The sequence below is a fragment of the Orcinus orca genome, chromosome 17, assembly GCF_937001465.1.
Source record: "Orcinus orca chromosome 17, mOrcOrc1.1, whole genome shotgun sequence".
NCBI classification, from domain to species: Eukaryota; Metazoa; Chordata; class Mammalia; order Artiodactyla; family Delphinidae; genus Orcinus; species Orcinus orca.
In genome coordinates this window covers 39,776,985-39,795,342 of record NC_064575.1, presented here as the reverse complement: position 1 = coordinate 39,795,342, position 18,358 = coordinate 39,776,985, and the positions used below count along the sequence as shown (strand labels likewise).

The window sequence follows — 18,358 nt, the reverse complement described above, 5'->3', positions numbered from 1 at the left end:
GATGAAAAACAACAACAACAGTGAGTAGAATTCAAATAAGTACTAGTAGATATAAAAATAATAAAAAAGAAATTTTGGCACTAAAAAAAAAAAAAAAAAAGACACTCAACCAAGCACAGTCCATTTACCCAGGACAAGAAAACATATGATATTACTCTTATTTTTTCAACCACAATGGATTTGAACTTTTAGAAAATTGAAAATGCAAGATACAGATTTTATTTTTTTTAAGTTATTTATTTATTTATTTATTTATTTCTGGCGGCGTTGTTTCTTCGTTGCTGTGCATGGGCTTTGTCTAGTTGCGGGGAGCGGGGGCTACTCTTCGTTGTGGCGCGCAGGCTTCTCATTGCGGTGTCTTCTCTTGTTGCAGAGCACAGGCTCTAGGGCATGCCGGCTTCAGTAGTTTCGGTGCACGGGCTCAGTAGTTGTGGCTCGCGGGCTCTAGAGTGTAGGCTCAGTAGTTGCGGCGCATGGGCTTAGTTGCTTTGTGGCATGTGGGATCTTCCCAGACCAGGGTTCGAACCCGTGTCTCCTGCATTGGCAGGCGGATTCTTAACCACTGCGCCACCAGTGAAGCCCAAGATACAGATTTTAATAAGAAAATATTAGGCAACAGTTCTCTTATCTCTATGTCTTTTTCTATCTCATTGATTGTGAAGAATACAATCATAGAGAAAGCAAAATCTACATCAGTTGAAAATTTTTTCCACCTGCATGCATATTAGAGTGGATGTGTAACATCTTCACAGGGTTTGTGAAATCACTATTTCACCACAGAAATTAAATATGACACTAAAATGATCTGACACTAATTAGTCCATTGAATAAGGGGAGGAGGATTGGCATTTGGTCATCGTTTAGAAGAAAAAAAAATCATTAACCTGTTAGGCAAAATACTTGTCTTTAAATTATCCCGTAATAAATATACTAGAAAATGAAATCAAATGGCAGTACAGTGTTATGAAAGGAAAGCAATTGGGTTGATCTCAGAGTGAGTGAGTATAAAAATCAATGTTTTTTGTTTAGTTTGTTAATAATTTTATTCTTAGAGCTCCAAGGCAGCTAGCTTTTGGTCATTTTTAAGATCAATCAAAAAGTTCTAAACATTATTTTTAAGGTATGCAGATCACTAGGCCCTCCCCACCTCCTTTCTCTCTTTCTTTTAATTTTTAAATTTATTTTGGGGAGTTTTGGCTACCATTTATGTTCTAATCATGTTTTTCAGGAAGTGAATTTGAACTTTGAACCTCACCTAGTTTGAATCCTACCTCTATTGTTTTCTATCTCTATGACTTAGGGTAAGTTACTTAACCACTGTGAATTGTTTCTGGATATTTAAAACAGGGAAATCACAGGGTTGTTGCGAAGATGAAAGAAGATAACATAAAAGGGAACTTACTGCAGTGTTTGAGACATAGTAAGGGTTAGTAAATATTTCCAATTTTTATCTTTCTAATTCTCGTGAGCAGTTTACAATGAGATCTCATTACCACAGATTTTCCCTAAAATTATGAACCTTTTCCTACCCCTCTCCATTTTAAACCAAACCTTGAAATGACTGAACCTCATAGGAAGATGTCTCAATGCAGGTAATCCCAGTAGCAGGAGAGGTTGAAGCTACCACAATGCAAAGTTGTCAGGCTCTGATCTGGCAGTAGCTGTGGGAATTAGTCTTAGCTTCTATTTTTAACTCTGCAAGGAGTTGATTGATGACCTGGGAAAACTCAGTTGGCATCTTATTTTCTTTCTGAATTTCTTTCTGCGTCTTATTTTCTTTCTGAATTGTACCATTTGTCTAATCACTCTTTTCACTGACTCATTATCAGAAATGATATGAAGGTTGTTGAATTAGGGTGTTGATTTCAGAAGTAATGTTATAGAAAATGGGAATTGTTCCCTTTCTTAAAAGCAATAGTTGACAATTTTATTTTATTTTTTTCTGATACAGTGTTGAAGTTCCTGGGAGAGGGCAACTTTAATTTATAAAGAGTCGTTAACATTCACTTCCTCTAACAAAAGCCTTTGAAGGTAATACTACTAATTATCTGCCTTGTACCCCAATCTTTTTTTTTCATGTGTAACTGTTGAAGTTTTTTAATGTTAATCAATATCATTAAGTTGTCCAAAAAGGAAAATTAATCTGTTACTCCATTGTACACCATATACAAAGGAATCTTCTTGGTATATGATATCTTTCTATTTTACTGAATCTCAATGAATTTAGAGAGTACATGTAAGAATATTAATATTCAGAGTCTTATTCATAAATGTGCACTACTGAGTAGATTCAATCACTAGCAACACCTTTAAACTGAAAGCAAAAATAGAGCCTCAATTAACGTGAAAACTTTAGTACCAGAAACACCTGCCTCTAAAAACTACACTGTTAGTATACAGAGGAGCTTTAGTATGATAACCATTTTGTTGGGCTTTAAAAGCACATAATTTTACATTTTTTTCTTATTTGACTTTTTATCATTATGTGGACCATTTAGGTCTAAGGAAAAAAGTACAAAAACTGCCTAGAGCCTTCCATTTAATATGTAAGCCATAGTTGTCCACAAGAGAGAATTTTGTGGTAATCAACAACTCTAGCCAAATCGGCAATAATTTATTTCAGTTGGTAGAGTCTAATCATGTGTACCTAACTATGTTCTTTTAAGTAAAAAGTGTAAAACATTTTTAGTAGTAAGTTTGTCCTAATTTCCAAATCAATATTTTTAATCCCTGTTTGAATACTGAATTCATTAGCTATTCACCAAAGGCTTGAGGCATAGATTTTGGGCATAGTCTGCTTCTAAGATGAGTTGTAGCAAACAGTCTAAATTCCTGTTTTAAATATACATGTGCATACACGTATATTACGCAAAAATTTATATACAGACATTCCCCGAATTACAACGGTTCGACTTACCGATTTTTCATCTTTACCATGGTGCGAAAGTGATACTCGTTTAGTAGAAAGTATAGTTTGAATTTTTTCAAAGTATACTTCGAATTTAGAGTAGAAACTATACTTTTCCCAGACTACTGATAAGCAGCATGATGCTCTCTTGTGATGCTGGGCAGCAGCAGCAAGCCACGCCTCCCACTTAGCGACTGGATCACAACTGACACACTTAACAGCCGTTCTGGTTTTCACTTTCAGTACAGTATTCAATAAAACAAATGAGATAGTCAACAGATTATTATAAAATAGGCTTTATGTTAGATGATTTTGCCCAACTTTAGGCTAATGTGAGTGTCCTGAGCACCTTTAAGGTAGACTAGGCTAAACTATGACGGTTGGTAGATTGGGTGTAGTATAAGCATTTACAATTTATGATATTTTCAATTGATGTTGGGTTTATCAGGATGCAATGCCAGAGTAAGTTAAGGAAGATCTGTACTTTATGTGTATTATATGTATTAATTATATTTAGCCAATTATGTGTGTAAATATATATATGCATATATATGCATGTATATATGTCTGTTTTCATGAACATTTGCCTTCTATTTCAAATATTTGATTATATTTATTTATTTTTATTTTTTTATTTGATTATATTTAAAATAAACAGACAAGTTCTTGGAGAAGCATTTGAAGAATCTGTGTTTCCAGAATCAACTTTTGCAAAGAAAACTTAGTTTTTCACTAGGTGTTTATTTTCCAATAGTTAAAAAAATATTTTTAAAATTTCAAAGTGATTCTTTAATATATGAATACGAATATGTATTTACTTCAGGCACTATATATGTGATTTATACATATGTGTATTTATATATATTTAAATGTTTTTAAACCTGATCTTACTGGGTTATAACTACTATCCAATTATGTGAGAATAGTGATATTGTTGCCTTTCAGCTTGGAACATGCTTCTGTTTCATTTGATTATATTTTATCCATTAAGTGCTCTGGCCTTCCATTAGCTCTTTTGCTTTGAGGAATACATTTTATAGTGCATTAGAAATAGTCTTCTATTTTTCATGCCATAATTTTCCAGTGTCTTACAAAATCCTAATTTGGAATGTTCTGACTTGAATTGTGTCTCAGAATAGAGACTTTTCCCTTTTGGAATCATCAGATCTGTTGGTTAGGTACAGTATTTCTTATTTTTTCTGTTGGAGAGAGGGAGGAAGGAAACTGCCCTATGGAACTTTCCAGTTTTTTTTGTTTTCTTACGCTTATACCAAAAAAATGCACTCTTCTAGTAAAACTAGAAACATGAGTGTGGCAGCTACATAGTTCCAAATGAGGACAACCTAATATACTGTAATTTTTTCAAGTAAGAGAATAACCCAGGTAGTATACTATTAACTAGATTTTTTAAAATAGCCATTTGTTGATTAATGATTCTATTCTTTTTCCATTCTTAGTTTCATAACAATTTTACACAAAGGCTTATATTAACAAATGCCATCAGTTGTATTGTTGGTTTCCTCCTGCTTTCTGATTAGTTCTATAATTTAAAAATGCTTAAAGTCCAGACTTCTCAACTAGAAAACATAAGCACAGTAAAAGCAGTGTTTTTAAAATTAATTCTGGAATATATTTCTTTTGATGGTAAAGGCATATAAGATTACGGATGTGTATGTTTGGATGCTATATAAATAAAAGTAATATGATTAATCATGTATTAATTTATACTACCAGAAATTCCCTCTAAATCCTTTGTAGGACACAAATATTTATGACATTTCTATATTGTTCTCAGTTTATTATTTTAATGAAATATTATACAGGTAGTATTTCATAAAAAACACTGCATCAATTGTAATACTAGTTTAGGAATTTTAATTTGGCATGTAAACATACTAACTTCTGTTGAGATTGCTATAGCTTAGGGTCAAAATGAATTTGAAGGTTATTAGTGTTATTATTCTGGTTTTTATTAGCTGCTGTCTCAAATTAATTATAAAGACAAAAATATCCCTGGCTTTCTGCACTATTAATGACATACTGAGATGTCTCTTGGGTATCAGTAAATGATATATTTTAGAGCATAACTTATGAAATGACTTGCCAGTTGGCAGACCACCTTTGACAATAAAATATATTTGATAGTCTACCTTTGCAAATTCATTGCACCACACAAATGTGATCTTGGTAATTGACATATGACTATCAAGCTTCAATCATTCTCCATAATATTCCTATTACCAATTATTAACAGAATAAAGGGGAGATCACAATTCTATAGTATTTATTCAGATTTTTATTTAAACTCAAGTATAATCTATATTTCTATAGTGCATTTTTTATCTAACACCTCACTTAAGCAGAAGGAAGTGTTCTAGAGGTTTGTTATCAGCTTTTAAATGAAGTAATCTTTAACTATTTATTTAAAAATACTAAAATATTTTTATTTTAAAATTTAAAATACTATTTAAAAATACTAAAAAAAATTTATTTAAAATTTAAAAATACTAAAAATATTTAAAAATATTAAAAAAAGTTTCATGGTCTTTAATTAAATATAAATATTGGAATTGTCTATGAAACTTTTGAAATGGTCAATCACATAAAAACATAGGGATATCCTTTAAAGCAGGGGTCCACAACCCCCTGGCTGTGTTAGGAACCCGGCCGACCAGCAGGAGGTGGGCAGCGGGCGAGCTAGCAAAGTTTCATTTGCTGCTCCCCATGGTTCGCCATCGCTGGCATTACAGCCTGAACCAACTATCCTCCCCCGCTCACCCTGTTGGTGGAAAAATTGTCTTCCACGAAACCGGCCCCTAGCTCCAGAACTGTTGGGGATCACTGCTTTCAAGCATATGAATTTCTAATATATTTATTTAGGTTATATATGCTGAACTACTTTTTACATAACAGCTCATAGGTAACCTTCACTATTAAGTATTTTATGATGCTTAGAATCGGAAACAATACAGAAACTAACAAATTAAAATTGTTTTTTGTAAAATGTCAAGTGAGAAGAGAAGAACGTTAAATAATAAATACAGCATATTCACAACTTGGTTTTGAATATCACACACATAGAGAAAAAAGACCCAAAGAAAATTTAAAAATTACTTATCAATGGTTAACTCAAGAAATAAGAGAGTCAGATCAGGGTGACCTTTACTTTCTCCTGTTCTTATTCTGTATTCCCAAATTCATTGCAATATGTATGTACTACTTTTAGAACTGTTTAAGAAGAAATGTGCCAGTTTGGATAATTTTTTTTTTAACATCTAAACATTGCCGAGTGTTGTTAAAATATTCAGGTTTTATGTAGCTTTCTGGAAGATCTAGCTGGCCATAAAAAACTGAATATATTAGAGGAGGGGGAGTTTTCCCATCTTGAAATAATAATGATAAATAATATTTTTAAAGCATTAAATAATTTTCAAAGCATTTTTGTATACATTTTCTCCTCAGACCATCCTAACTCTCTAGAGTTGGTAGAAAAAGGATTATACTCATTTTGCCCAGGGTGGGGAGTTTGAGGGTGGGAATTGAAATTCATGAAGTTTAGCAAATTGCCCATTTAAGCCGTGCACAGTTATTAAGTGGCAGGGCCAGAATTCTAACCTGTTTCATGCCATGGCCAATCTAGTGCTTTCCTCTATGCTGTAGGAACTGGACATATTTAAGAGGTAAGCACAAAAATGGAAATAGGTCTGAATCTTGCTTTAGTTACAAATTTGCCTATAGTCCTCACTGGAGCCTGAGCCAGGAAAATCTATATGAATTTCTTTCTTCAACCCAAAGAAATGGCCATGTTAAATAATTCCTAGGTTTAATTTTAAAATATCTATACTGTCTGTTTTTTCACCATGTTCCAGTTTGTGTATTTTGTGTCTATCAACTACTCCAAAGAACCATGCTTCCTACCTAAAGGGTTGCATTGCTTAATAAACAAACATTGACAATTCTGATGCTAACCTGAATTAAATAATATACCAATCATTTATGAGATCTGCCTTAGTATTTTTACACTCCTGAAATATCATTTCTATAACCTGCTTTTTAAAATAGTCTGACACCTACCGAGTACTCTTTCACTTCCTACAAGAAATCAAGAAAAAGAAAGCATTTGTGTTTTTAATTTTAGTGAAGGGTTCTTGATTTACGAATTAGTCATTTAGTGTCATTTGAATTTCAAGTGTGTCTCAAGTAGTGGAGGTTCTTTCTGTATGACTTCTCCAGAGTTTTCACATATATATCATCATTAATTTCATCTTTCACTTGGGATTAGTAAAAGAAAAGGTTTATTTACTACTATTTCTTAGTTTTCTTCATTTCAAATATTCAGTGCCTTATCAAAAATAATATTATAGTCTTATTACTGTTCATTGATAACAGATAATACCAAGAAATTGTGATTCTGGTTTTCAGTTAAAAAAACAAAACGAGAAACTAAAGAAATAATTACTATAACAATTTTTTCTTCATTTAGCTAATCAGATATTCACATCAGTGAGTGTTAGATTTTGAGACTATGAATCCCAATACTAAATGTTTTATATATTCAGAGAAGTGAAAAATAATAATTATTATGCTTCCTCTGTGCTAAATACTGTTTTAAAACCAATTGGAATCCCCCCTCACAACAATCCTAAGATGTAGGTACTCTTTGCACCTATTTTACAGCCGGACAAACTGAGGCACAGAATGATTAAATTATTCATGGTCACACAGCTAGTAAGGCACAAATACAATATTTAAAATCAAGTCTGTTTTTGTGAGAGTCCACATTCCCAACCCCTGTAATGAAAGCGTGTGATCCCTACTATTTGCTATATACCCATTTACTTGCTTTGTGGAAAGAAAGGGAGTGAGGGAAGAGGAGGGAAAGGGAGGGAAGGAAAGAGGAAAAGAAGGTGGAATGGAGGGAGGCAGGAGAATTGTCAAAATTCTGCCAGTTTGTTGATACTGTGTGTTATTTCTTATAATAAGGTTGAAATTAAGGACTTGTAGAGATTTACCTGGAATAAATAATTTTAAATTTCCTTAAGGGAAGTCTCTGGTAATATTATCAGATGGAGACAGCAAGTGAATTTCTGTTTAATTCTATTCACAATTAAAATGCTATATCAGGCTCATATTTGGAACAAACACAGTTCTGGTAATTCTCATAGTAATAATTCTACATTTTCTTAAATTTGTTATCATTTTTTTCATCCTCAACACTCTCGGCTTATTTAATTTTAGTACCTACTCTTTTTCAAAAGTCCATAAATTTTAGTTAGGCTTAAATCATAGGAAAATTGAAGAAAGTTTAGAGCCTGTAACAGAAGGAAACCCCCCCCTTCCCACCCTGAGAGCCCAGCTCTGTCCATTTCTATTAGAGCTACACCACCAAGAAAGGAGGAATTATTCTGATTGGTCAGATTTATGACACATTCTATTACATAGGGTGACTGTATTTGTTTAGAGGTACACAGCAACAGTTCCACATTTCTTCTTGTCCGTTGCCTGGTTCTGTGAAAGCAGGTAAGTGGAGTGAAGATCCTCAAAACCTAGACCTCAGTCTCTTGTTTCTGTTCCATTCCATTCACCAGGGTGAGCTTAATCCAGCAGAAGAGTGAGCTCTTCTGTGTTTCGCTGGATGTTTCCATGCAGATGAGTCAAGTTCCATTTTGAGCCTGGAAAATCTTGCATGCTCTCTCATCAACTTCTTCCTTTTCTGAGTATGTACTCAGAAAATGGTAACATGCCCCCAGTAAGCCTTTACCACAGCTCTGACTCAGGGTTATTAGGAAGTAATTCCAAATCTCAGACATGTTCTGTATTTTAATCAACAGATAATTTGTACTTTTAGTTAACATTTACTCTCGATTATTCACGTGTTCTTATGCAGTTGGAACCTATTTCTGTCTTCATGTGCTTAAAGCTAGGATGAGTACGGATTTTAATCAAGATAATTTAGAAACTTTATTAAGTGTTTCTTATGTGGCAGGCACTGTTCTAGGTACTGGTGATAGAGTTTTAAACAGAGTGGTTACAATCCACACTCTAAGAAAGGGTACTTAACATTAAAATTCAAAGACGAAAGATGTACAGAAATCATACGCAAAAAACAAGAGTCAGTTTAATATGCATGGTTGGCATCTTGGGGACAGAAGAAGTCTAACACAAGGAGTTTTACAAGACTGATGATATATAGTCACTTCAGTTGAACTTTGTTTTATTTAAAACAAGCAACTTTTTTCAAACCAAGTAAAAAAATTATTGACAGTAATTGTGCAACTTTATAGCTCCTTATTTTAGTAAAGAGAGGGTGCTTTGACTTATGATATGAGGCAATTTCAGTATTTTGATAAACTAACCTTCAGCATTTTAGAAATTAAGCTTTTACATTGATGGAAATTCTGATAATTGCCCATCAGTTTTATTTCATGCTTCCGAAATTATATTTTCCAATTTTAAATGAAAAACTGGCATATTATCTGTTGACACTACAGTTCCAAGTTTTATCATAGGAAAAGGTGGGTGAGAGGAATCCCCAGCTCAAAATCCTATCCAAATTTGAATTCTGAAAGTCTTTTTTTCATTGATTAGTAGATGTTGGTATCACATTATTTGCAATGACAGAGGATATTGTCAGGTGGTTATTAGCATTCATTGCAGCACCGGCTTCTGAGAATGTAGTAGTTTTTTTTTTTTTTTTTAACATCTTTATTGGGGTATAATTGCTTTACAATGGTGTGTTAGTTTCTGCTTTATAACAAAGTGAATCAGTCATACATAAACATATGTTCCCATATGTCTTCCCTGTTGCGTCTCCCTCCCTCCCACCCTCCCTATCCCACCCCAGTAGTTTTTTTTTAAAACCACGTTGTCTCCTCTTGATCCATGACTCCAACTCTAAAAATATCTTGACTCATTCATACATCATACATTCAAGAAATAATTACTGATCGCATATACTATTCCAGATACCAGGCTGGTCACTAGGGAGTCAAAATGACTAAGACACAGGCTTGGCTGTCAAGGAGACCCCAATGTAGTGAATCTTTGCTTCTTACTCTTCAAGTGGCATTGATCCTGTGTAATCAGAAGTAATAGGGAATTAAGTAGCATTCATATTGTAATTAAATGTAGATAGAGCCAGATGATTTTCCAAAATCAGGCTTAATCAGAGATAGGGCAAGAATGTTCTTTGGGATTTTTCCTTGATGAGCATTGTTAACTATCCTTGAGATGCAATAATAGAAGTCACTGAGTAATTTATCAATTTGGTTTCCTATGGGAACCAGGATGAAGGACGTTTCCTCCTTTAGTCATTGACTTTCTACAGAGATAGCGAAGGCGCTTCAACTTCCCCAGACAAGAAATCACCAGTAAACAGCAGTGATGGTAGAGGTGGGTTATTTACTACCATGGGGTTGAGAATATTAGTGAGCTGCATTTTGACCACTTGTCAAACATTTTGACATCTTGGAACAGAAAGTGTTATTTAAATATAAAAAGCATTTTCTGTTGAATTGTTGTTAGTCATCCCTATGAGGAAATGACCTATTAAGTAATAGATGGGGAATAAGATTGATTTCTGCTAGAGTCCTTAAAGTAGCTACATGTTTCAATTTGTGGGTGTTTTTCAACCATTTGTAAGTTACCACAGTAAAAACCCCATGTAAAAAGCTATCTGAATTTACTTTCCAGCATTCTTTCCTGGGCTTTCTCTATCTTTCCCCCTCTCCCTCTGTCTCAGATCAGGAGAGCAATGGGTCTGAAGCTTTAGCGAGAATCAGAAGGCTTGTCAAAACAATGATTTCCGGAGCCTCAGCTGGGAATTTGCATTTCCAACAAGTTTCTAGGAGAAACTTCTGCTGCTGTTACTTATTTGATGAACCACTGCTCAAGTAAAAGGAATGGGAATTTAGGAAGTAGAAAGATGGAGAGCTATGAAAAGCTGAATGAAGTCAGCCTCTGATCTTCTTCACCAAGCTGCCCAAGCTATTGGGAAGATCATCACTAGTGCCCCAGGGAAGCGTATTGAAAGTCACACCAATTAGAATGGGCATCATCAGAAAATCTACAAGCAACAAATGTTGGAGAGGGTGTGGAGAAAAGGGAACCCTCTTGCACTGTTGGTGGGAATGTAAATTGATACAACCACTATGGAGAACAGTATGGAGGTTCCTTAAAAAACTAAAGTAGAATTAACATATGACCCAGCAATCCCACTACTGGCACATACCCAGAGAAAACCATAATTCAAAAAGACACATGCACCCCAATGTTCATTGCAGCACTATTTACAATAGCCAGGTCACGGAAGCAACGTAAATGCCCATTGACAGACGAATGGATAAAAAAGACGTAGTACATACATAAAATGGAATGAACTTGGGTCATTTGTAGAGACGTGGATGGACCTAGAGACTGTCATACAGAGTGAAGTAAGTCAGAAAGAGAAAAACAAATATCGTATATTAACACATATATGTAGAATCTAGAAAAATGTTACAGATGAACCGGTTTTCAAGGCAGAAATAGAGACATAGATGTAGAGAAGAAACGTATGGACACCACCGGGGGAAAGCAGGGCAAGGGTGGTGGTGGTGGGATGAATTGGGAGATTGGGATTGACATGTATACAGTAATATGTATAAAATAGATAACTAATAAGAACTTGCTGTATAAATAAATAAATTCATTTAATTTAATTAAGAAAAAAAGTAATTGGCCCTCCTCTGAGGAAGTGATTGGCCGAGGGCATCACGTAGAACACTCTTGACTGTCCTACTCTTAAGCCCAGCTTTGCAGTGAATGAGCCATTTAACCTCTCTTTACCCCAGTCTTTCTCAGATTCAAAATAGTAACAGTAATTTCCCTTCTCTCGTTAAAAAACAAGACAAAACAAAAATGCAAATCCTGATGGTGATTTCCCTTTGTGGAAAATTCTTTGGATTTATCCATCTATTTCTCTGATGTAGTAAAGAAGAAATTTAGCAAAATTTCTCTCTGTCCATAAAGATTTTAGGCTTTTAAGCTTAACTCTTTAGTGAAAACTCCCAAATGCCTATTCTCCACTGCCTGGGGCTAGACATTTCCTTGATTCTGTCTAAGAGGTGGGGAGCCACAAGGGAACAAGTACTTAAAGAGACTCTAAAAAGCCCTATCTATTCTGCACCCCCTTCACCACCACCAGCTCTCCAGTTTATCCACCGCTCTTCTCACTCTTTCCACACCAGCAACACCAGCCTCTTACCTTGTACTTTCAACACTCAATGTTCTCCCATCCAAAGGCCCTTGCATTTACGATTTCATCTTCTGGAAATGTTCTAGAAAAGTAGTCCATACACATATAAATAGAATATGATACTAGAGGTTATGAGAATAGATAGGATATGACTACCTTCCAGTTTCTGGTCAAATGTCACCACATCAGTGAGACCTTGATCATCCTATAAAAAACAACTGTTGTGCATCCCCATGCAGGTGCACACATTAACCTACACATGCTCTATTCCATCTCTGATATATTTTTCTCCATATGTTTGTTCCCATCTGCCAAACAATACATCAGTATTTTGGTATTGGTTTATTTTCTGTCTCTTCCCTAGGTAGAATGCAAATTCCGTGCAGGTAGAGTCATGGTTTTTTCCCTGCAGAACCTACAACCATCATTGACACATAAGAGTCGCTCAGTAAATATTTCTAGAGTGAAAAAGAGAAAGGTGATATATCCTTACGTTAGATTATCCAGTGCAAATTTTGGTATCTTTTGCATTACTTGCTCAAATGATCTTATACTCCAGTCATACTTACCTATTGGCAGTTCTTTAGAACCACCATTGCTCTTTATGCCCTCTTGTCTTTTTTAAAATTTAATTTTATTTTTTTAACATCTTTATTGGAGTATAATTGGTTTACAATGGTGTGTTAGTTTCTGCTTTATAACAAAGTGAATCAGCTATACATATGCATATATCCCCATATCTCTTCCCTCTTGCGTCTCCCTCCCACCCTCCCTATCCCACCCCTCTAGGTGGTCACAGGACATATATACACTCACTACCAAATGTGAAATAGATAGCTAGTGGGAAGCAGCCACATAGCACAGGGAGATCAGCTCTGTGGTTTGTGCCCTCTTACTTTTTAAATCTTGCTGTAGCCTCTGCCTAGAATGTTCATTTCTGAAACCTTTTTGTTGTCTTTCACACTTCTACATTTCCTTCAAAACACAAATCAGGTGTCCTGTTCTTCAAAAATATTTCATGATAAACTCGTTCTTTCTCTGTGTCCTCCTTCCCACCCTGGCACCCTATCCTGGCACATATCTACTCATTATGTTATACTATTCTGTCCAGTTGAAACCCCTCCCAGCTTTACCAGAGACCACTTGAAAGCAGGGACTGCTTCTGACATCAAAAGCACAATGCCCCAATGCCTGGCATATGACAGCTACTCATAAATGATCAATAAATGAACAACAATCCACCTTATTCTTTTTTCTTATCATAAGAAGCTACCCTTCATTGCTTTAAACTTCTAAACTTGCCCTGAGGGATATAATAGTAATGAGTGTTCCTGAAAATCAAGAGAATGGGCACTTATGATACATAGCTTGAAGATCAGCCAAGTGAAAACTGGAATAGCTCTCAAACAAGGAAGAGGAGTGAGGCATTCAAGCTTCTTTAGGAGTAGCAAGTAGCAGTGATGCTGGTGTTCACACTGCCATGAAGAAAACCACTGCCATGTGAAGCTCCTAACACGAGTAAATATGTAGTATCTCTGAGGTATGTGATAGTATGTGATAGTAGATCAGGACAAAACTCTTCAGCAACCTTGTTTCTGGATTTCACCTCATCCAGCATCACTTGGTGTATGTTGAGGTAATGCAGAAATTTTACTAGGTAATTAGTCTAGGAATTATTCCTCTAGGGTAGAAAGATGCTATGTTACTCCAATCGTGTTGCTATAACAAAATACCACCAACTGGGTAGATTATAAGAACAGCAATTATTGCTCACAGTTCTGGAGGCTGGGAAGTCCAAGACTGAGGTGCTAGCATGTTTGCCTTCTGGTGAGGACCTTCTTCCTGGTTCATAAGCTGACACCAACTCCCTGTGTCCTCACATGGTAGAAAGGGCAGGGGATCTCTCTGGAGCCTCTTTTATAAGGCATTAATTTCATTCATGATGGTTCCACTGTTACGACTCAAGCACTTCCCAAAGGTTCACCTACTAATATTATCACATTGGGCATTAGGGTTTCAACATAGGAATTTCAACATAGGAATTCAATGTATAAAACATTCAGACCATAGCAGATACTTGGGACTCGAAGCTTGTTCTAAACTTTATAGCTGGGAAGACTCTGTGAAGCTAGTATGTGTGGCTGAGTCATGAATGTTTGAAGATGATAAAAGACCCATCCCAGCAGAAAAATCCTACACACAACTGAGAAACCACTGGGCATTGTGAATGAGTGTATGCCTTGGCAGAAAGATTTTACAGCTGTTCCTCCTCACATATGTGAATTATGCATGATATTGCAAGAGGACTTTTTAAATATGAGCAATTTGGAGCAAAAATGACAGAAAAGAGAAATGCAAAGAAACAAGGTGAGTGAGTATTGAAAGGCAGAAGTGTATATTGGTAGGCCTGGAAATCAACTGTGAGTAATTTAAATTGATTAAATGTAGCATAGAAAATGTACAAGAAAAGGTTGAGGGGATCAAATTAACAGGCAAAAGAAACAATTTTCTCAACAGTAACATTTTTGCCAGATCAAAGTGAAAGCAGTCCATAAGAGATTGAGAAAATGAGTATATTTTCTCATTCCTTTGTCATGTGACCGAGGAATAAAGTAATTCCTCGGTCACATGACTAGGTCTAAGGTGAAAATTAGAACTTTATCTCCATATAAGGAGGCAGTCATTCTTAGGAAATAACATTTAATTTGAACAAAAAAGAGGAGATCAGAGGCATGAACCAAGAGGTAAGAACTTGTCTCCCTTATTCGTAAACTATGGGGCCCACTTGTCGAACAATAATCAGTATCGAGGCTGCAGAGAACAAAGTTGTATTTGGGGTCTTAATAATTGCAATCCTGGACACACAGATTCAGGTAAAACCCAAAGATGTTTTATGGAAGAGAAAGAGTCAGGGACTTATAAAGATGAAAGGTACAAGGTTGTTAAAGCTGTCTGGCAGGCATTATGATTGACTCTGATGCAGGAAAGGAAATATTTGTCCTTAAGGGATTCTCTGTCACAAGTTATTTTAGGGTAAGGGTCCGATAAGTATCTTGAGTTTCTGGAACGTGGGCAGATGCTCTGGATGCCTGTGTCAAAGCAATAGGTAGTCAAAGTTCAGATTCCATCTCGGCTGAGATGTGCCTAAGTCACTTCCGCAGTGGCTTCCTCAGAGGCTCCATTTGAGAGAGCGCTCCCTACCAATAATGACTCCATTTCTGTTTTCCTTTCACACAACTTACCTTCACTCCTCAGATTTGTTGGGAACTGATAAGCATATTCTCACCATAGTACTTGTTGTCACTCACTTGCATTAGAGTGTACCATATCCAACATCAATAACTGATAATATTGAGTTTTGTTGTATTTTTCTCAAATTCAGAGTTATTTATTTTAAAGCATCAGTAAGCAAACTATGGCCTACAGGTCAAATCTATTCTTGGGCTAAGAATGGTTACTGCATTTTGAAAAGGTTGTAAGAAAAGAAAAAGAAAAAAAGGAAGAATATGTGTTCGAGACCTATGTAGGTCATAAAGACAAAAATATTTATTACCTGGAGGGCTTAAATTTAAGGGGACAAAGTTGATATTCACATTCATTATATATATATGAATAAATATATTATGAATATATTATATGAATATATATAATATATATTATATATATGAATAAATATATTATGAATAACAACTGAATATAATAAATGTATATACTGAATGCGAAGGTTTATATATACACAGTTAATTATAAGAGAACAATTTTGTCTTACACATTGTAGGATTTCACACCCTAAAGGGTGGATTTCTAGATAAGAGAAAGATATATATTTACCAGTTTATAGTTCATTGAGGACAAGAAGGAAGAGGATTGAGGCAAGTTCACTTCATTTTTGCAATTACAACATTACAGAGGAAAATGAAGTAAAAAATGTGAAACAGAAGCCTGATTGTGGAAGATGCATGAAGGGAATGAATAAGGCAATGAAAGGGTATAAACTACTTTGAGAGCTCTGATACCAGGAGGAAAGTGGAAAGTAGTAATGTATGTCCCTGCAGGTATTTGTAGATTGTCTTACACTCTGAGATTTCTCTGCTGCTGCCCCTCCCCTAAACAACTGTCAGAGAGGATTGGAGCTCTAGCTTCACAGCGCTTGCTGACTTTTCAAGAGAAACTTTGTACAGATAGACCCACAGACATACTTAAATAGATATCCACAGCTCTGTTGGATGTGTAGTATTTAGCTTCTTCGGTCTGTGAGTGAAACACTTCTAACATGCTTCCCCTACTCCAATGGCCACAGGGCCACCAGTTTTCAACCTGTTTTCTCTGTCCTGTTAAACACACCTCTTTTTCTAGCAGCTGAATGGGAAGGAAGACCCCCCCCTTCAGTTGTTATCTTCCTCGAAACTGTTCATTCTAAACGAATTCTCACATTTCCCTTCCTAATCTATCTACCATCTCCCTCTATGTCCAAACTCCTCCTGATAGCCAAATTTATTGAGCGCTTAAATGTACACCAATTACCGTTTGTCAGTGGCATTTAACCCTCACACATATTATCCACATTACACAGGTAAATATTGAGACTTAGAGAAAGTAAGAAACTTGCCAAAAGTTGCACACTTAACAAGTGACATGTCTAGGATTCAGGCACAAAAGATTTGAGCCCAGAGGCCATGCTCTTAACCGTGAAGTTAAACTCTGGGAAGAAGTTAACACCTGTTCAAGGGAAATGGAGGGTCCGATACCAGCTCCCTTATTTATACCAGCCGCCAGAGGGGAAAGTTTAACAGAAAAGTGTTCCCATTTAATTTTTCTATTTCTTTAACCATTGAATTAAACAATAACACATCCTTCTTAAATGTAATCTCTCTTTGATTCAAGCTTTCTGATTATTTCAGAAACTTCAGTGAATAGTTTATATCTTCATAATATTTTTCTTTAATTTCAGAACTTTGTGAGAAGGAAAATACTATTTTCTTTTAAGTGATTAGATAATTTTGTAATAGTCTATGCTAAAAAGTATACTTATAGATATAGTATAGTACATATAAAATTCTATGTATTTAATGTGTACTTTTGTTAAAGCATTGTAAAGTAACAACTGAATTGTACTCAAATAAATACATCATTATTCCTCAACATTGACTTAATGTGCACTATAGTTCATATTTTTTTCTGATTAGTTCAGAATTATCAAATTAGAGAATTACCATTTTGAGACTGGTTTTTACTAACTCTAACTTCCATGTTCCTAATGAATAAACTAAGCTTTATTTATCCTTAATATTTTCTGACCTCTTCACTTCAACTGAAATCTCGATTGTTTCAAATGATTCCCTTACCATCTCCACCACAAATTTAGCTTTCTCTTTCTCTAGTGTAAGAAGAGCCAGCCTGCTTCTTACATTTATGCCACTTTCTGATTATTATTCTATAATCTCTGTATTCTCCTAATTTTAACTTACTGTTAGGAAGTAAAGTTGGCCCTCTCTCTATTCAAACCACTCCTGTATCCTCCAGAACCAGTGCCCACTTATACTTTGCTGAACGAGGTCAACTACAGTTCACCAAGCTTACCATTTTTTAATTTTAATTAATTAATTTTAAAATAATTAATTTTATTGAAGTATAGTTGATTTACAGTGTGTTAGTTTTACGTGTACAGCAGAGTGATTCAGTTATACATATACATATATCTATTCTTTTTCAGATTCTTTGCTCATATAGGTTCTCATAGACCAAGCTTACCAATTTTATAGTTTCATTGCCTGTCTTCATCTGTGCCATGACCTCATTTCTCATTCACATCTCAAAATTAAACTTTCAGAACTCTATTGCAACAACGATCAGTGGTCTAATGAACTTGTATAAGATGACCAGAAGTTGAAATATTGTAAGCATTAGTAATATAAAAGTCCAACTATTGTCTGTTCTGCAAATGAATATATGTTTAATACTAAATATATGTTTAATACGAAAAGTTTCACCATGGTAGTGTGAGTCTTTCCAAAATTTATTACATTCCTATTATATGCCAAGCACTGACTTACTCTTTGATTTCATTTTTCCCCCCATTTTGTTTTCCAAACACAGAATGACAACTTGGTGAAAAAAAGCCTGTGGTATATACCAAATACCAAGATATGCATCCTCTGCCCATCCTCATTTGTGTATTCCCACTCATCCCATCATAATTAGATTCTGCCACTTTT

General features: G+C 35.1%; 1 long non-coding RNA gene across 5 annotated transcripts in view; it reads left to right on the top strand.

Moving 5' to 3' along the window:
* Window positions 1–1,731: 1,731 nt before the first annotated feature.
* LOC125960276 (uncharacterized) overlaps window positions 1,732–18,358 on the top strand; it is an 87,088-nt gene continuing 70,461 nt past the window's right edge. The window contains exon 1 of one of the 5 annotated variants that reach the window (XR_007472578.1): window positions 1,732–2,031. This is a non-coding gene — a long non-coding RNA (uncharacterized LOC125960276). The remainder of the gene's footprint in view (window positions 2,032–18,358) is intronic. The other 4 variants (XR_007472579.1, XR_007472581.1, XR_007472580.1 and 1 more) reach the window with 4 other exon arrangements.